Source organism: Bactrocera neohumeralis, unplaced genomic scaffold (genome assembly GCF_024586455.1).
Source record: "Bactrocera neohumeralis isolate Rockhampton unplaced genomic scaffold, APGP_CSIRO_Bneo_wtdbg2-racon-allhic-juicebox.fasta_v2 cluster10, whole genome shotgun sequence".
Classification (NCBI taxonomy): Eukaryota; Metazoa; Arthropoda; class Insecta; order Diptera; family Tephritidae; genus Bactrocera; species Bactrocera neohumeralis.
The window spans coordinates 593,483-614,434 of NW_026089623.1; the positions used below are offsets into that span (position 1 = coordinate 593,483).

The 20,952-nt window shown below is 35.7% G+C and overlaps 3 long non-coding RNA genes across 3 annotated transcripts; 1 reads left to right on the forward strand and 2 right to left on the reverse strand.

Annotated features, from left to right (window-relative positions):
- Positions 1-3,268: 3,268 nt before the first annotated feature.
- On the reverse strand, positions 3,269-6,068 carry LOC126765021 (uncharacterized). The gene is made up of 3 exons (XR_007668237.1): positions 5,759-6,068; positions 3,624-3,688; positions 3,269-3,558 (listed from the first exon to the last, which is right to left on the reverse strand). It is a non-coding gene; the product is annotated as an uncharacterized LOC126765021 (long non-coding RNA).
- LOC126764969 (uncharacterized) lies at positions 4,565-5,127 on the forward strand. Its single transcript, XR_007668177.1, has 3 exons — positions 4,565-4,773; positions 4,843-4,910; positions 4,977-5,127. It is a non-coding gene; the product is annotated as an uncharacterized LOC126764969 (long non-coding RNA).
- An 8,434-nt stretch (positions 6,069-14,502) lies between the features above and the next one.
- Positions 14,503-15,305, reverse strand: LOC126765008 (uncharacterized). Its single transcript, XR_007668225.1, has 4 exons — positions 14,900-15,305; positions 14,766-14,834; positions 14,646-14,677; positions 14,503-14,593 (listed from the first exon to the last, which is right to left on the reverse strand). It is a non-coding gene; the product is annotated as an uncharacterized LOC126765008 (long non-coding RNA).
- Between the last annotated feature and the right edge of the window lie 5,647 nt (positions 15,306-20,952).

Here is a 20,952-nt window from a genome sequence, read left to right on the forward strand (position 1 = left end):
CGTCATCTAAGTCTAGTTTTGTTGTTATTTCCATATTTAGGTTTACGTGAGGCTCCAGCCAAGTTTGGAAAAATCGTATGTTCGACCTTCTATTTTAAATACACGTTCGAGATGTGACAACAACAGTCATATTCATATTGATAATGAGAGCGGAATGATGTGGGCTTATGCTGGCATAAATTGCGAAGTCAATTAGATCCGGAATTTTGTAGGGATCGGTCGGCCAGTATGTCGGTCTGCCAGCAGATAAAACATTTAGGTTATTTTGAGAAACGCAGTTTACAGTTCGCGGCCTTTGGTATTCGTAAGGCGTGAACCCCACCGACGTTTGGCATTGAAATCACTTCCGGCTTAAAATCTGGGATCTAATTAAAAGTTTCTTTGCTTATATTGAATCGAGGTGTGAGATACAAAGAAGTTATATCAATTGCTCCACTGACGGCCTGGGTTTTCAAAGAAGCTCTTGCTCTTGCAAAACCCTTGCACGGTGCACGAATTGTAAAATTTTCCACTTGATGCAACGGCACAACAACAAACACACGCAGAAAATTATTTGTAATGGCTGTAAAATATGTCAGACGAAAACCCGTATTTAGTTTCGTGCAATGACACGTAAAAATATAATTGCAACCCTGTTTTAGCTGGCATAAGGACACATTATGCCGTTAAATTGTTGAGAAAGTAAGTTTTAAATAGATTTTATAAATTCTACTATTTAAGTTCTAAAGAATTTTTACTGAAGTTGCGCCCCCGGCCGCCAAACAAGAAGTGGAAGGAGAGTGACGTGCACTCCATAGTACAGTTTTTAATGGAAAAGGCGGAATTTGAGGTAAGTTTATACGTTTTTTTTTTTTTGAATTTTTCATCTAATTCGGTTTGATATCTTTTCAGGCTACAACTGCGCAATTGTTTTATAAACGATTTTTAGAAAAATTGCTGTTGGATATCTCATGAGATCTGGTGCGGTGAAAGGTCCGGCATTTGAAGGCATAGTACCGTAAAGCCAATGACTGGCTCATGGTAACGCGATAAATCATTTTTAATAATATCAGCAAAAATTGCTCAAATGTGTCCCTATTACGACCAGCTGAGGAAAATATTCTCCTCCCCTACTTCCCTCGGCGGGTAATGCGTCGAATACTTTCAGAGCTGGAGTGTTTTTGTCTATTCGGACAACATGACCTAGTCAGCGTAGCCGCTGTCTTTTAATTCTGCGCACTATTTCGATGTCGTCGTATATTTCAAACAGCTCATCGTTCCATCGAATACGATATTCGCTGTGGCCAACGCGCAAGGGACCATAAATCCTTCGCAGAACTTTTCTCTCGAAAACACTCAACGTCGACTCATCAGTTGTTGTCATCGTCCAAGCCTCTGCACCATATAGCAGGAAGGGAATTATGAGTGACTTATAGAATTTGGTTTTTGTTCGTGGAGAGAGGACTTTACTTCTCAATTGCCTACTCAGTCCGAAGTAGCACCCGTTGGCAAGAGTGTCTATACTGGTTCCTAAATAGACGAAATAATCTACAACTTTACAGTGACGTGGGTGCCTAGTCGCGAGTGCGACGACTGTTTGTTTGATGACAGGAGATATTTCGTCTTACGGTCGTTCACTGCCAGACCCATTTGCTTTACTTCCTTGTTCAGTCTGGAGAAAGCAGAACTAACGGCGCGGGTGTTATGTCAGCAGCTGTACACTCTTATAGCAGATTGTACCTTCTCAGTTCAGTTCTGCAGCTCGAATTATTTTATCTAGAAGTGAAAAAGTCACAAGAAAGAGAGTCGCTTTGTCTGAAACCTCGTTTGGTATTGAACGGTTTGGAGAGGTCCTTCCCGATCCTGACGGAGCTTTTGGTGTTGTTTAACGTCAGCTTACACAGCCGTATTAGTTTTGCGAGGATACCAAATTCAGAGATCGCGGCATAAAAGCAGCTCCTTTTCGTGCTGTTGAAAGCAGTTTTGAAATCGACGAAGAGGTGGTGTATGTCGATTCTCCATTCACGGGTTTTTTCCAAGATTTGGCGCATGGTGAATATCTGGTCGGTTGTTGATTTGGCAGGTCTAAAGGCACACTGATAAGGTCCAATCAGTTTGTTGACGGTGGGATTTGATCTTTCACACAATACGCTCGATAGAACCTTCTACGAGATGTTGAGAAGGTTTATCCCACGGTGGATGGCGCAGATTATGGGGTCCCCCTTTTTGTGGATTAGGCAAAGAACTCTTAAATTCCAATCGTTGGGCATGCTTTCGTTTGACCATATTTTACAAAAAAGCTGATGCTTGCTCTTATCAGTTCTTCGCCGCCGTGTTTGAATAGCTCTACCGGTAATCCATCGGCCCCTGCCGCTTTGTTGTTTTTCAGGCGGCAATTGCTATTCGAACTTCTTCATGGTCGGGTAATGGAACATCTGCTCCATCGCCATCGATTGGGGAATCGGGTTCGCCTTCTCCTTTCGTTATGCATTCACTGCCATTCAGCAGGCTGGAGAAGTGTTCCCGATATAATTTTAGTATGCTCTGGGCATCAGTTACTAGATCGCCTCCTTGGGTTCTACAAGAGTATGCTCCGGTCTTGAAACCTTCTGTTAGTCGCCGCATATTTTCGTAGAATTTTCGAACATTACCCTTTTCGGCCAGCTTATCAAGCTCTTCATACTCACGCATTTTGGCTTCTCTCTTTTTCTCTCTGCAAATGCGTCTCGCTTTCCTATTCAACTCTGTGTATCTATTCCATCCCGCACGTGTTGTGGTCGATCGTAACGTTGCAAGGTAGGCAGTCTGTTTTTTCTCCTCGGTCTCTCTTCCACCACGATTCCCACACCAAACTTGCGCTCCTTTATATGGCCACTATAGTAAATGCCACAAAGACCTGCTCGCCTCAGTCCTTGTCCTATTCATCGCATTTCCTGGACGGCGATATATCACCATTTATTTTCACGGGGATATCAACCAGCTGGGCAGCGGCAGGGCAGTCCCGATTGTGCTGGAGCGGATGACTCCATGTATAATATGATACGAGACTCTCGCATTGGCTCTAATTTTTCCTTCAAACGCGTTCCCTGATTATTTGACAGCCAAGGAGATCAGGGAATTTTTGACAGTTGATTTCAGAAAAGGCGGGATGCCAGAAGTAAAGCGCTATAATTACTTGACGATATTAGTGTGAAATGAAATTTCATTGAACTGTGCGAACATATTTTGGCAAAATAAATGTTAATGTAAATTTATTCATGATTTTGCATTTTAGCTTTTATATATGTATGCATTTTCAAAGTGTTTTATTTAGTGTTTTGTATAATTTATTACATACTCAATATAATGTTTTTCAGCAGTGACATCATTGACAAATGTTATAAAAAATGCGAGTTTTGACAGCTCTCTCTCGAATCAAAGAGTCTCGTATCATATTATCCAAGGATGACTCTACATGGTGTGCAATGGTGGACTGAAAATGTTTCAATGTGTTTGTGCAATCTGTTACCTCCGTCTTGCAGGGTAATTACCCTGCGCTTTTCGTTTTCTTCTTCTTGAAAAGTTGGGTATTCGTCTTTCCTATTCTAGCAAGTTAACATTACAATGTGTTTATAATGTCGATAGTTTTTCTCTATCTTACTTACGTAATCTCCCATTCAATTGAAAATTCCAGAATATGTAACATTTTCAGCTGTTCACTAACACTCTTCTATATATTATAGAGAAAAGGAAAAAGATTAAGAAGGAGAAAAAGGTAAGCATTGTGAATTGAATGTTGTGTGTATAATTCAAAATTTTAATATTACAGAAATCATTTGGACCATTTGGTAAATTCAAATCTATTGCGTATAACAAACAAATAAGAGAGTAAGTTTTAAATTATTAAAGTTAAATAGTGCATATTTAATTCATATAGTTGTTATAGATAGTGAATTTTTGTGAAATATGTAATTTGTGCGTTATATCTACATATGTATATGTAAATGTAAAAAATTTAAAATCTTAATTGAAACGAATTGTCCGGTTACAATTATAATTGTGTAGAATTTAGAATTCCCAGGATTTCGGGAATAAAATAGGTATGGTCGGATAGAGGAGGTTCTGCTGATCAATAGTGTAATCCTTTAATTGATGTTAAATAAATATAATTGAACAATAAGTTAATATTAAAAAAATCCACGCGAATTAGTGAAGTGTTAGTGGACATAAAAATGCGAAATATAAGTGTAAAATTAATTTTAAACCGAAAAATACGTTCTTCGAATAGTGGTAATTTTCAGCTCTAAACGCAAATATCTCGAAAATTTCCGCGAGTATAAGTACATATATATACTCTTGAACTGAAGAACCTCCTCTATAACTAAAAATATTCACTTGTTCGTTTAAGATATCTGTTTGTATGCAGAATATCTAAATTTGTTTAAAATAAAAACAACATTGGTGTTTCATAATGAATAAAAGCGAACATAGTTCGAATATGCATATACGCATTTCTGCTCCGAAGCATGATTTTAAAAATTAAATTAAAATTAAAATATCATTAATCATCACCTTTTTTATGATTTTTCATAGAATGAATTTCGATGACTTAGTGGAAGAAATGGATTCCGAAGTTGAATGCTCACAACCGTTGAGCCCCCATAGAGTTTGTATTGAACATAAATATTTTTCATTTTTTAATAATATTTTTTTACAGATAAAGTGTTTAAAAAAGTATCTACAACCTCGTTTGCGCTCCTCGAGTAGAACCATCACAAATTGTGGTACCGTCACCATCTTCTGGCGGCCATGCAGGTATAATGTATTATTATATAAATGTATGTATTAGTATTTGCTTCATAAAAATACATTTATGTTTTTCAGATATAATCCAGAAGCTGGATGCCATTGAGACCCGACTCACTGCCATTAAAAAGTCCCTAACAGACAAAGTAAGTAACGCAGTATTACATTACCAAATTAAAACAGAAGCTAATTTTTATAATTTAATTTTCTAGATGCCAGAAAAGGCCGAGGTGCAGGCACAAAGCAAATTATTGCGCGAATGCCGCGTCATAGCGGCAAAGACGCATCATTTAATTATCCGGATCACCCGTGACTTGGAGGACGAACATTACGTGGAGCTCGCTTCGAAACTGCCTATGTCATCGGAAGAGCGCGTATTAGTTTTAAGTTGTACATATTAGTTTTAAGTTGTAAATATTAGTTCTAAGTTGAACATATTAGTTTTAAGTTGTTTATATTAGTTCTAAGTTGAAGTTTCTAATTTTATGCAATAATAATAGGCATATTATTAATTTAACTTAATATCTGATTTTGATTTTATTGTTAAATAAAGCAAAATAATTAAAAAAATGAATTTTATTTAAAATAATTGAATTTGCTTGAAGTAACAAATGGGTAACAGATAATCTTGTTATTGCTTGCTCTTGCTAATATGCTTATATGTTATAGGTAACACACTGATAACGAAAATAATAACACTAACAGATATTCGGGTAACAAATACTTTTGGTTATCCATAACACACAGGTAAGCTAAGCGCTAACAAAAGAATTTGTTACCCGTAACATACTGTGAAGAGATTTGCTAACAAATGCATGTATTCTGTTAGAAAAGGGCAGCATGTGATATTTGCCATTGGTTAGAGCGAAATAACCATTGAACATCAAATAGCTATGTGTTATTTTTTTCTCACTCTCTGAACAAAAGTAACAAATATTTTAACGAATGCAAAAGTGAACAATAACAAGTCGCTTACACGTTTGCTAACACCTACCCGTCTTGCAGCGTATAATTCTATATATTGTATTCCATAAGCAATATGGGGTCTCCACAGGCAATACGCACATCAATACAGTTAGTATACTATAAATTTTTGCCTGTCGAGATGCCCCGTAACGCCAATCACCGCATACGATTGACGTTTCACCTAATTTTCTTTCGTATGTGTGACGATCCGTGCTCGGATGTAACCATTCGACCCCTGTATTCATATATGTAAGTTGTCAGGATTATTATAATTCACAACGAAAATTTTTCACTTCTATCTGTTAGAATTTTAATTTTTCTACCGTTTGCTACATAACCTCAATAACAAAATGATTGCAAGCAAAGAAAAAATAAGTGTTACCATATTTCGCAAACGAATAGGACTAAATAAATAAATAAATAATGATTATACGGCCAGTAAAAAATTTATTCTCGTGTGATGAGAAACGGAATTTCTTTCAGAATTTCCTATCACTTGATAAACCTTAGGGTTGAATCAATCAGTGTTTTTTTTTTTTGATGCGCGGAATAAGCAACTCTGTAACTTTCATTTGAATGAAATGAACGATATTCACAGCAGGGTAATTGAAACATTTAATTTTATTAAACTAATTTTTAGCTTAGAATTCAAAATATACTTAATGGTGTTTTACTGAAAGCAATCTAGTAGTTTTAGTTATAACTAATATTTATCATCTTGTTCAATAGTTCACAATAAAAGATAAATAATTTTCATAATTTATAATCGTCTTAGTTATTTATTTATCTATTAAATGAAAAATAGTATTACAATTATTATCTTACAAAGTAAGAGCTGCCAGGCCTTTCGCCTTTCGTCTTAGTTAAGTGTTTAAAATATAAGTACGTAGTGAGGCCAGAGAATGTAAAGTATAGAGAAGGTGCAGGTTCGACAGCGAACATTTGATAGATTCAGATGGAGGAATTCGCCGCATTTGTTAACATTGTAGGTCGGAATTCGCCTCGCAATTTTAACATTTTTAACAGTTCTCCACATATTCAACAAAGAATATGAGAGAAAGAAATATATGTATGTATTTTCGGCATATGATGGCATGGCATATATGCCAAAGCAGATAATATGAAGAGAGATAAATATATTAAAATGCCCATGACGATTTTCGTTTTGCTTGTTTATATTTTATTTCATTTTGAAGAGCGAAAAATGTGTACAAAACACACCTCTCACACAGAGAACATAAACAAATTTTTTATGTTCTTGTCTCACATGCCCAAGAATATGAAGAGACATAAATATATGTATGCATGCTCCTTATGCTGCTCCCAACAACAGCATTGTGATATTTTCATGCTTCAATTTTTCTTTCAACTTGGGAATCGCAATGTATGCAAATAATATTGACATGTAAACATAATTATGATATGAGTATAGTTTTGTATGAATGCATGCATAGTAATATTTTTCGTCAATTTGGACTTGCACATTTAATAATTTTCTTTGATTTTTACATAATATACTATTCTAATAATTATTTTATATATTATATTTCCTACTAACAGAAATTAAATTTATCACAACAGTATATACATATGTACATATGTATGTATGCATATATGTACATCTTCTATCATATTAATCTTATGTCTCTGCACATGCTCATATCATAATCTTATTATGTATGTATGTATACGCATGTGCGCATTCAGAAATTCAAATCATGATTTTATCTAATGATTTTAACTAATACGGCTGTGTAAACTGACGTTGAGCAACGCGAAGAGCTCCGTCAGAATCGGGAAGGACCTCTCCGAGCCGTTCGATACCAAAGGAGGTTTCAGACAAGGCGATTCCCTATCGTGTGACTTTTTCAACCTGCTTCTGGAGAAAATAGTTCGAGCTGCAGAACTTAGTAGAGAAGGTACTATCTTTTATAAGAGTGTACAGCTGCTGGCGTATGCTGATGATATTGATATCATCGGCCTTAACACCCGCGCCGTTAGTTCTGCTTTCTCCAGACTAGACAAAGAAGCAAAACAAATGGGTCTGGCAGTGAACGAGGGCAAGACGAAATATCTCCTGTCATCAAACAAACAGTCGTCGCACTCGCGACTTGGCACTAACGTCACTGTTGACAGTCATAACTTTGAAGTTGTAGATAATTTCGTCTATTTAGGAACCAGTATTAACACCACCAACAATGTCAGCCTGGAAATCCAACGCAGGATTGCTCTTGCCAACAGGTGCTACTTCGGACTGAGTAGGCAATTGAAAAGTAAAGTCCTCTCTCGACGAACAAAAGCCAAACTCTATAATTCCTCATAATTCCCGTCCTGCTATATGGTGCAGAGGCTTGGACGATGTCAACAACTGATGAGTCGACGTTTCGAGTTTTCGAGAGAAAAGTTCTGCGAAAGATTTATGGTCCTTTGCGCGTTGGCCACGGCGAATATCGCATTCGATGGAACGATGAGCTGTACGAGATATACGACAACATTGACATATTACATGCGCGCGCATTGATCTGTATGTTCATACATTCATATATACTTATATGTACATATATTTGCATACATACATTGCCGAACAAATAATGCACACGCATTCAAGCATACCACACCAACAATACATTGAAGCATTGTTCTACAAAAACAACAACTGTCTAAATAGCAGAAGCATCACAAGTCAATATGGCAGCCTAATTGCGAAGGCCAAATGTAGTAAATTTTACAACAAAAACGATTTCATTCATAAACGCAGGCGCATATGCCACAAGCGACCTCGCTTCATTCATAAAAACAGACGCCGTAACATCTCCCCGAGCATGCCTTTGCCTACAAGTGTCTTTTCGCGACGATGGCAAAAGCTAAAAATCATAAATTGAACAACTTTCTGATGATTCTTCACATAAAGAAGTGACAAAAGTGGCAACATAGCCGTTGTCGATTTACAATATTTGTCTAATATATTTTTCCGTGACTCGCAAAAATCTGCGTCGATATGTATTCACGCTCATACATCTTCATACATATTTACGCTGGTTTGTAGGCGGAGCTGTACAGCGGCAAGGGAAGCGGTGACAATCGGCGGCCATTAGTTTATTTTTTCGGCACAGCTTGGATTTTCTATTATCACATAAGTGCTGAACCAATGAGCGCGACAAATATTAGAATACACACGTTCTTAGGGACACAGTTATTAAGTTAGCTGCACAACTACATAACGGTGTCCATAAGAACGTGTGTATTTTAATATTTGACAGATGTCGCTTGCAGTCTGTCGTGCTCAATTTGTTCAGCACTTGACTCTTTGACAAAACGCAAGTTTCGGCCATTGGTTGACCGTGACAACGGAGATGCGAAAGAAGCGTGCGACACTTGTTATTATGATTGTATGTACATATGTATGTGGCTCGCAATTTGCATTCGTCAACATACAGACAAATGTGTCAGAGAAATAATATATATATGTACATATGCATGTGTCATAGAAATTCTATTGGTACAAATATGGAAATGATAACGAAATAATGCGAATATGCATATTTCATGAAGGTCATTAATTTGTTTTTAGAAATGGAAGGAATGAATGGAAGTGTTTATATAAGCACATTTAAGTTCATTTTATAATAGACGAAATTAATATAATTTTTGAAATAATAATTTATTTAAAATTATTTTTTATTTAATTTTATCACATAAAATTTTTACCATTTTTACCAAAGTAATCACGCATATGTATGTATCTCCTGTCATCAAACAAACAGTCGTCGCATTCGCGACTTGGCACTCACGTCACTGTTGACAGTCATAACTTTGAAGTCGTAGATAATTTCGTCTATCTTGGAACCAGCGTAAACACCACCAACAATGTCAGCCTAGAAATCCAACGCAGGATAACTCTTGCCAACAGGTGCTACTTCGGACTGATAGGCAATTGAGAAGCAAAGTCCTCTCTCGACAAACAAAAACCAAACTCTATAAGTCACTCATAATTCCCGTCCTGCTATATGGTGCAGAGTCTTGGACGATGTCAACAACGGATGAGTCGACGTTGCGAGTTTTCGAGAGAAAAGTTCTGCGAAAGATTTATGGTCCTTTGCGCGTTAGCCACGGCTAATACCGCATTCGATGGAACGATGAGTACGAGATATACGACGACATCGACATAGTTCAGCGAATTAAAAGACAGCGGCTACGCTGGCTAGGTCATGTTGTCCGGATGGACGAAAACACTCCAGCTCTGAAAATATCCGAAGCAGTACCCGCCGGGGGAAGCAGACGAAGAGGAAGACCTCCACTCCGTTGGAAGGACCAAGTGGAGAAGGACCTGGCTTCGCTTGGAATATCCAATTGGCGCCACGTAGCGAGAAGAAGAAACGACTGGCGCGCTGTTGTTAACTCGGCTATAATCGCTTAAGCGGTTTCTACGCCAATTAAGAAGAAGAAGAATCACGCATATGGGACAATGGCTCATATAATCCAATATAAGCATGCATATGTCACTCAGAGAGTGCTTTTTTACATTCTCTGTGTGTCTTTATATATTTTGTATATTTTTCTACATAGCAATTCTCTTTATTTATTCTCAGTCATTTTACATATATTTCTGCCACTGAAAGTGCTCAATTCTGCTAAATAGCCAGAGCTCGGCGAATTCCTTCATCTGATTCTATCAACTCTGTTAGCCGCGCAATCGAACCGTCATACAGATTTCGATTTGCACCTTCTCTATACTTTACATTCTCTGGTGAGGCAGAGATATAAGCTTCCAGTTGGGATCTATTTTGATTTACTAGTTAGATTTTATTCTTGCCAAGCCAATTGTTTGAGCTTCTAAATATATATAGGTCTAAATTTCCTGGGGTAAATTTTCGTGTACTAGTATGCAGCTCTAAAGAAATCTAGTAATAATTTTTAATACATTTTTTCAGTGAAATGCGAATATGGCAACGCAGGTTTTGCGAAAAAACATGAAATCAACAGTTGTTCCTTGGAAATTCAAAGGAATCGTTAAATTTATACTAAATTAGTTAAAATCATTATTATGAAGTGTAGTTCATTTTGAAATGTTGATGTCATGATAACTTATCCTGTGCAAATATGCTGAACTAAATATTTTAATTTCATCTTTAACAAAAGGTATATTCAGATCTGAATGAATGGCTTTATTTGTTATGAACCAAGGCGTGTTTGTAATTAATCTTAGAGTTTTCGATTGGTATCTTTGTAGAATTTCAATATTTGAATTACAAGCAGTGCCCCAAAGTTGCACACCGTATGTCCATATAGGTTTTAGTATAGATTTATATAATAGTAATTTATTTTCAAGATATAACTGCGACTTGGTCATAGCCAATAAAGTTGTTTGGTTTTTATTTTTAATTGTTTATTTTTGGCTTGTACGTGCTGTTTCCAAGTTAATCGTTTGTCCAAGTGCGTGCCGAGGTATTTAACGTTATCACTTTTAGGATTAGTATTGCCATTTAAAAGCAAAGGAGGGCAGTCGCTTCGCCTTAATGTAAATAAAACGTGTACGGATTTACTCACGTTTGCTTTTATTTTTCAGCAATCTAACCAAGTCTGTATCTTGTTCAATTCTCTTTGCACTAAATTAGTTGCTTCAATTGGCGTCTGGCTTGACGACAATAGAGCAGTGTCAACAACATAAGTAGCAATTAATACATTTTCAGTTTCTGGAATGTCAGATGTAAAGATGGTGTATAGTACAGGGCCAAGAACGCTTCCCTGTGGTACTCCTGCATTTATGTATTTTATATAAGACGTATCGTCATTTATCTTTACATAAAACGACCTGTTTGTTAAATAGGACTTGAGAATTAGATATACTTGCGAGGAGAATACTTTTTTTAATTTGTATAGTAGACCTTGACGCCAAACTTTATCAAATGCTTGTTGAATGTCTAAAGACGCAGCCGAACAATATTCTTTACGTTCTAAAGCATCAATAATGTATCAATTACACGGTGGCATTGTTCCGGAGTACCATGATATCGACGAAACCCAAATTGGTGTTCAGGTATCACCTTATTCTCTTTTAGTATTGGTAATACTCTGCGCAAAAATATATTTTTTCAAATATTTTGGGGAATAGAGACAACAAACTGATTGGTCTATATGAAGTGATTTCGTTCTCAGATTTAGCTGGTTTAGGCACCATCACAATATCAGCACATTTCCACTGGGTAGAGAAATGGTTAAGCCTTAATAACAAGAATGATAGAATATAAGATTACGACGACCGCCATTACGAAACGTCATAGTTCCGTGTTGAGAAGAACAAGAGTAAAAAACTGTCAAATGGCTTGCAAATTGTAAAAAGAAAAGTAAACACTTTTGTAAATTCGCAAAATATGATTAATTCTTTCGATTATAATGAAAAGTTTTAGTGAAGCGATTGAATATTGTTGAGTGAAAAGATTTGAATCATTTCTAAAGAAATATATCGGCCTATTGATAATAAAATTGTCTATTAAGTTGTGATTCAAATGGAGAAGACGTTTCTTGTGTTGTATATAAATATATATGTACATATATTATAAGTTCAGATGTATCAGATGTATGAAATTATGATAAAAGAATTGTAAAATTATATTGAAGATATATTTGTAACATATTTATCATTTCTTTTGCAAAATAACACCCATTTTTTGGCAACTTTTAAATCGGCCGGAAAACTGAAAAAACTCGTTTTCGATCCTTTAATTGCATATTAATTATTACAACAAGCCACTGCACATTTCATTTTAAAAAATTAATATATTTATGCTTAGAAATTTAAATAAATACAACAGTACACTTTCACTGGTTTTCTTCATTTGAACAATTTCCACACATGCTACTCTATTTATTGTGCCTAAAACTACTTATATCCTTTCTCGCAACAATATTCTAAACATTCCACTGAAATTTTTCCTGCAAAGACGAATGAATTAATATTATTTTGGGAATTTCCAAAAGTGTTTACTTTTCTGTTTTCAATTTGTATGCATTTCTATGCTTGTTCTTCGCAACGCAAAATTGTTACGTCACGAAATTCTTGCACAATGTATGTATTTGCTTTTGTAAGAATTGTCACGAGCTAAACCGAAAAAAACTAACGGTAAACTAGTGTCGTAATCTTATATTCTATCATTCTTGGCCTTAAAATAGAATTAAATTCCTTTTTTAGGTAAGCATTTAGCTACTTTGGCATCAATTTTGTCATATCCTGGGTCTTTCTTGTTAGACAATTTCTCGATTTCAGTACGTATTTCAGCGGGTGTAATATGCTTCAGTGGTAAAGACATTTGACATGCTGCAACGAATTCTAATATTTCAGCATCATTGTTCCTGCCACTGTTATCAAAAGGAGTAAAAGTTGCCTCAAGGTATTTACTAAATGCATTTGCTTTACTTTTATCTGTTCTACACCAAACGTTGTTACTGTCTTTGATAGGTACACCTTTTTTTTAGGCCGTTTTATGTATTTTGTAGCGTTCCACATCTTATGGTCTTCATTATTTCTATAATTTAAACTCGCAATATATTCGGATATCGATTTATTTTTGAAATCAGCAAATTTTTCTTTCAGCTCCTTTGTGGCTTTGTTTAGAAAAGTTTTGTCAGTTGGATTTTACTATAAATACATACAAATTACACACAAAGTCTATTTTCTTTGTTTATTCTCTCTTGCTCTTTAAATGTCGATCATTCATAATGCGTAACCTGCTGTCAAAATTACTTGACTACAGCTCAAGAAATAAATTCCTTCCCTGCAAGACGAAGGTAACAGATTGCACAAACACATTGAAACATTTTTAGCTGTTCACTAACACTGTTACATTTTCTGGAATTTTCAATTGAATGGGAAAATACGTAGTAAGATAGAGAAAAACTATCGACATTCTAAACATATTGTAATATTAACTTGCTAGAATAGCATTAACTTGCCAGAATAGGAGAGACGAATGCCCAATTTTTCAAGAAGAAGAAAACGAAAAGCGCAGTTTGTTTTGGTTTTTAAAGAGGTAAGTTCGTTATTTCATTATTTGATATTTTATAATTAATTTCTTATATACATTTATACTATATATGTTATTAATTTCTTTTATATAGAGTAAACGAAAAAGATTAACAACGAGGAAAAGGTAAGCATTGTGAATTGAATGCCGTGTGTGTAATTAAAATTTTTAAATCAGGGCAGGGTTATTTCTTGAGCATTTACTTGAAAGCTGGAAACGAACATTAAGAATGAATGCACAATAGTCCCTGCAAGACGGGTAGCTGTTAGCAAACGTGTAAGCGGCTTGTTATTGTTCACTTTTGCATTCGTTAAAATATTTGTTACTTTTGTTCAGAGAGTGGGAAAAAAGTAACACACAGCTATTTAATGTTCAATGGTTATCTCGCTCTAACCAATGGCAAATATCGGATGCTGCCTTATTCTAACAAAATACACACATTTGTTAGCAAATCTCTTCACAGTATGTTACGGGTAACAAATTCTTTTGTTAGTGCATAGGTTACCTATGTGTTATGGATAATAAAAAGTATTTGTTACTCGAATATCTGTTAGTGTTATTATTTTCGTTATCACTTTGTCACCCATAACATATAAACATGGTAGTAGGAATAAGCAGAAGATTATTTGTTACCCATTTGTTACTTCTAGCAAATTCAATTCTTTTAAATAAAATTCAGTTTTTTTTATTATTTCACTTTATTTAATATAACATCAAAATAATAAAATATTTACTTAAACTAATAGCGAGCTCCACGTAATGCTCGTCCTCCAAGTCATCGGTGATGCGGCTAATTGAATGATGCGTCTTTGTTATAGGCATCCAAATGCTCCAAATGATTTCTGTAATATTAAAAATTTTAATTACACACGACATTCAATTCACAATGCTTACCTTTTCCTCGTTGTTAATCTTTTTCGTTTACTCTATATAAAAGAAATTAATAATATATATAGTATAAATGTATATAAGAAACTAATTATAAAATATCAAATTATGAAATAACGAACTTACCTCTTTAAAATCCAAAATAAAGTGCGCTTTTCGTTTTCTTCTTCTTGAAAAATTGGGCATTCGTCTCTCCTATTCTAGCAAGTTAATATTACAATATGTTAAGTACGTCGATAGTTTTTCTCTATCTTACTTACGTATTCTCCCATTCAATTGAAAATTCCAGAAAATCTAACAGTGTTAGTGAACAGCTGAAAATGTTTCAATGTGTTTGCGCAATCTGTTACCTCCGTCTTGCAGGGGTTATGCAAAATAGTCATTTACAATAGGGGGATTCTCTTGCTCATTCAAGATTACCGATGATACAAAATGCGAAAATCCTATACCGAAATATGCAAGGGCAAGAAAAAATTCAGAATCTAGTGTCACATGAACGGCTGACTCGTTCAATTTATTGAGAATGACTATTGTGCATGAGTATTGTGAATTGGCGCACATTCTGTATTTATTCTTACGGGGCATCTCGACAGTGAACAATTTATGGCATACTAGCTGTCAATTCGATTTCGCATGCTTTGAGCTCTTGAACTGTTTAAATTTTTTTATGTGGAATATAAAAAATTATATTTTTGGACTAACTCAACCGTCTTAATACTCGCTCTACTAAATTTAATATTACTGAAATGAAAATGCCGTCGGTATATGTGTAAATGGGATATGTTGCCCCTTCGAAATTTTCATAGAAATGGAAACTGCGCCGTCAAACTGCTGAAGTGGCAGCTTATTGCTTTCAATATACGGCATACTAATTAGTATTCCATTTATTGGGACTAAGTCTTAAATTTAATAAATAAAATATAATTTTAATTAAAAATATGAAATTTATGCCACAATTATTATATAGTAGTCCAAAAATATGAATTCTTATTTTTCCCAGAAATACACTTGTAAAAAAAAAGGATCTTTCTCCTTTTTTTATTTTCCACATAAAAGACTTAAAGAGTTCAATAGCTCAAAACATTCGCTACATCAGCTCGAACCTGCCTACCCGACCCCTTTGCGCAAATGAATATATTATGATTCACATCATGATAGTTTAGTATGCCATATTTGTGGCTGTCAGATGCCCCGTTAACAAAAATTTTTAACAAATCTTTATACTGTAAACAGAAATTATAAAATCTATTTACATTCACCGTCGAACTGTCATCGTAACCGGTTGCTTTTCGCTCTGTGCTTATTGAGTTTGTTAAAACGGTATAACGGTTTGTTCTGCGTTTATATTACGCTCGTGCTTTGTTTGTGAATTAATTTTTTATCGTTTTATATCTTTTCAATCACTTAATTTCTTAATTTGTTAAACTAAAATTCGCGTTTACTATGGCCCCTGGGGCCACCAAATTAGGGGATAATAGGTTTTCCCTATTATCTCCAATAATGAAAAAGAAAAGAAAAAAACCAAATCCGATCCCGTTAGACCAATTTCCAGAATTACCAGTCTCAAACACGGATGATCCAAAATTTTTGGTCATGTCATCGCTGGACGACAACAAGCCACTTAATTCGTTATCATGCTTCGCTACGTATAAAGGTATTCAAGCAATCAGTAAGGAAGTAAGTAAAGTTACTGAGCTACGTGATGGTAGCCTACTGCTCTTTGTAAATAACAACAAAACAGCTAGCAAATTTCTTTCTGCAAAAATTTTACCTGGCGGAGGTCATATCAATGTCAAGCTTCATAATACTTTGAATACGGTTAAAGGCACCATATACGCCCCATTCCTGAATAACTTATCAGAAGAAGATATTGTTGATGGTCTTAAGGAGCAGGGTGTTTCTGCTGTACATAAGTTTTCACGAATTGCTGACGGCTCCCGTAATCCTACGGGTGTAGTTTTATTAACTTTTGATAAATACAAACTTCCTGAAAGAATTGATGTTGCCTGGAGGAACCTCACTGTCCGTCCGTATTACCCTAATCCTATGCGTTGTAAGCAATGTCAATTAATTGGCCACACAGCAAAATACTGCCGTAATTCACCTTCTTGTGTCTCATGCAACCTCCCTTCCGATCATACCCCACCTACTGAATGTAAGAGAATAATGTGTGCAAATTGCTCGGGCGACCACCCGGCATCATCTAATACTTGCCCTAAATATCAACAATCCAAAGAAATATTAAAAATTAAAACTATTTATAAATGTAGTATGCGTGAAGCTGTTACCAAGTATAAAATTCAATTTTCTCATACAACTTCTAATGCAAACTCTTTTGCCTCTATAGCTAAAATTTCTAACAATACTAATCAAATCAATAATGAAACAACACCTAATAACAAATCCAACAATCCTACCAAAACTAATCTAACAACAACTACAGACATCAATTCATCTAAACAATCCCTTCCAACCCATCCTACCTCCTCTTCTGTCACTTCTCCTTCCCCTCTCTTTTCCCCTTTATCCATCTCTGACTCTCCTCTCAATATCCTTTCCTCCTGTCCTATCACACCCTCCCCCACCCTCTCCTGCTCGCAAGATCCTCTTGCATTACCCAATTTTCCTTCTTACAATGAAGACATTTAGTTTAAATAAAATATTCGTAGCTTAACTTTTTTCTTTTATAAGTTTACATATGATATGATTACACTTCTTCAATGGAACATTAACGGTTATGTTAATAATTATATTAACTTAGAGTTACTTATGGGATCGTACAATCCATCTATTATCCTGTTGAATGAAACTCACCTATCTTATAATGCCTCAGCTTTTACCCCTAGGGCTTATGTGGGATATTTTATTAATCTCCCACATAACACCACCAACAAGCAGGGAGTTGCCATCCTAGTTAAAAGAAATCTACCTCACGTATTACTTCCCATACCCCTTTCAATTTTTTCTTCTGTAGCTATTGAGATCCTCGCCCCCTATAAAATTTCAATCATCTGTGCTTATTCCCCTCCTGATCAATCATTTTCTACTACTGAATTTTTAAATCTTATTCCTTCCGGTTCAAATCCTTTTATCTTGTGTGGTGACTTCAATGCTTGGAGTCCCCTTTGGGGCTCTGCTTCGGCTAACTCCAAGGGACGTAGCATTGAGGATGCCTTACTAAGATCCAACTGCATTGTTTTAAATGATGGTTCCCCCACCCATTTTTCCACTCACTCTACCTTCACTAATATTGATCTTTCCATATGTTCTGCCTCCCTCTCCTCAAAAATATCCTGGTGTTGTATTGATGATCTCCATGGCAGTGATCATTTTCCCATCCTTTCCAAAATATCTACTTCTCGCCCTCATTCATTTTTTAAGCCCAGGATTCGGTTTAAAACTGATTCGGCTGATTGGGATAGGTTTGAAGAAGCCTGTTTTTCGCATTCACGTTATTTCCCCTTTTCTTCCAATATAAATCAAGAGGCTTCTAGAATCCAAAAAATTATACGTTCTGCTTCTAACTATTCTTTTCCCCTTTCTTCTTCTAAACCAGTCAAGCTTGCTCCTCTTTGGTGGAATAATGAGCTTTCTGCACTAAGAAATCTGAAACAGATCGCATGGCATCAATTTAAACGTTTACGTTCTAGTGCAAACTTAATAGCTTACAAAAAATCCAATGCACTTTTTCGCCATAAAGCTAAGGCTGCTAAGGTTCATTGTTTCCAAGAATTTACGAATAATATCACTTCTTCTTCGGATTCTAGAAAAATCTGGACTGATATGAAAAGACTGGCTGGTTTATCACCTTCTTCTCCTATCACTTATTTAAATACTCCTCGGGGCACTCTACTATATCCCAAAGATATAGCCTTAGAGTTTGCCACCCACTTTTCCAATATTTCTTTGGACTCCAATTTCTCTTCTGATTTTTCCTCTAGTAAACTTTCTTCTCTTTGCTCTCCTTACCTTCCTCCTTCCACCTTATCTCAATCAGCTGAATATTTAGATGCCGATATATCTGAACTTGATTTTAATTTAGCCCTCTCGTCAGTCAAGGGCAAAACTCCTGGCATTGATAAAATCTCTTACCTTATCATCAAGCACCTTCCTCCATTCCTTATATCCCGTCTAGTCAAACTTTACAATAGTATTTTTCTCAGTGGCAACTACCCTGTCCTCTGGAAGACTAGCGCGATTATTCCTATTTTAAAACCTGGTAAACCTCCTGGTGTGGTCAGCAGTTATCGTCCCATTTCCCTTCTTCCTTGCCTTGGTAAATTGATTGAAAAGATTATTGCTACTAGACTCGCCTGGTATGCTCAATCTAATAATCTCATTTCGCACAACCAAGTTGCGTTCAAGAGGGGGCAGGGTACGTTGGATGCTCTCCTGCACCTTGATCACTTTATCTCTGATACTCTGTCCCACAAAAATCATGTTTCTATTCTTTCTTTAGATTTCCTAAAAGCATTTGACAGGATTGGGATTCATGTAGTGTTAAGACAGCTTAGTAGGTGGAGAGTGGGTTCTCGTATTTTTAACTTTGTCAAATCTTTCCTATCCAACCGTAAATTAAGTGTTATCATATCCAATGTTTCATCCTCTGTTCTACCATTAGATAATGGTACCCCACAAGGGTCACCGCTCTCGGTGATCCTATTTACTATTGCATTTGATGAAATCAGTACCATTCTATCAGATTTTGTTACTATCCGGCATCAGATTTATGCTGATGATTTAATTTTATTCTCAAAAACTTCAAATTTGACTTCAGTAACAATTACTTTCTCTGAAATTTTATTGCGTCTTTCTCGTTGGTCCTCTACTTCAGGCACATCAATATCTTTTCCTAAATCGAAACTTTTTCATATTTGTAAAAAACATCAATGTACTATCCCAACGCTCACATTTGATAATACAAACATTTTGTGTACAGATAGTATTAAGTTCCTTGGTATTGTATTAGACTCTAAGTATACATTTAAGAAACATTGTCAGTATATAAGAAAAAGACTTTTTGTTAATTTAAATATTATTAAATACCTCTCATGTAAGCGCTCACTCATCGGCTCGGCTTTACTGGTCAACGTCACTAAAGCCCTCATCTCATCTGTAATTAATTATGGCTTGGAAATTTATGGACATCATTCTAAGAATCATCTAAAGATGCTTGCTGCGCCCTATCATTCTTCAGTTCGTTGTTCTCTTCGAGTGTTTCCAACATCGCCAATTAAAAACATACTGACGGAAGCTGGCCTACCTTCTCTAAAAGATGCAGTGGAAGATAGCTTAAATAAGCTTTATTCAAAACTCATACTCAGCACGAACTTTACTATAAAAAAGGACTTTCAATCATCACTTTGCAGAAAGAGGTCTCCTAAAATACCGTCTTCTATTTTTAAAAGTGCTTTGTTTGCTAAAACCAATGAGTTGCCGCTTAAAATATTGCTGCCTTGCAGTAAATATATTCCACCGTGGAAAGTAAATGAATCTTCTTTCATTAGTGATCTTACTTTTCTTCGCAAATCCATCACTCCAAGCACTGTGTATAAATCTCGATTTTTGGAATTATCTGCGCACTTCAAATCTTTTGGTTGGCAGTTTATATATACTGATGGCTCCAAATCGTCGCATACATCTTTTGCTGTAGTTGATGATAACCAACAAAGAATATCGTATGGTTTATTATTTCCATTTTGTTCAATTTTTACCGCTGAAGCTACGGGTATTCTCAAAGCTGTCCAGTATGCCCAACAAAACCTTGGTAAATTCATCATCTGTACAGATAGTCTATCGTGTTTTCAAGCTTTAAAAAACCGCAGTAACTACAATGACGTCATTATTGGCATTAGATCGCTGTTGTTTTCGTTAGCACATAGACTAAAAATAATGTGGATACCCGGTCACTCTGGAATCATTGGAAATACTTTTGCGGACTCGGTGGCTAAGGAGGTGTGCATCACTCCAACAACTACATCTGCCTTGTTTGTTAAGAGTGATATAAAACGGCTTATTATTCAACAAAGATCCACTAAATTGGCGCTTGATTGGATGAATTACAGACACCACTACTCTAAAATAAATTCAAATCGTATCAAACCATCCTTTCCGTCATCGCTTTCATCTAATTATATCATTCCATATATCAGACTTCGCATTGGCCACTCCATTATCACACACGCTCACATACTAAATGGCACTCAGATCAACCAATGCCCATTTTGTGATTCAGATTTAAATCTATTGCATCTTCTGCAACATTGTCCAGCACTTCAAACTCATAGACTGTCAAACTTCAATAATACTGATC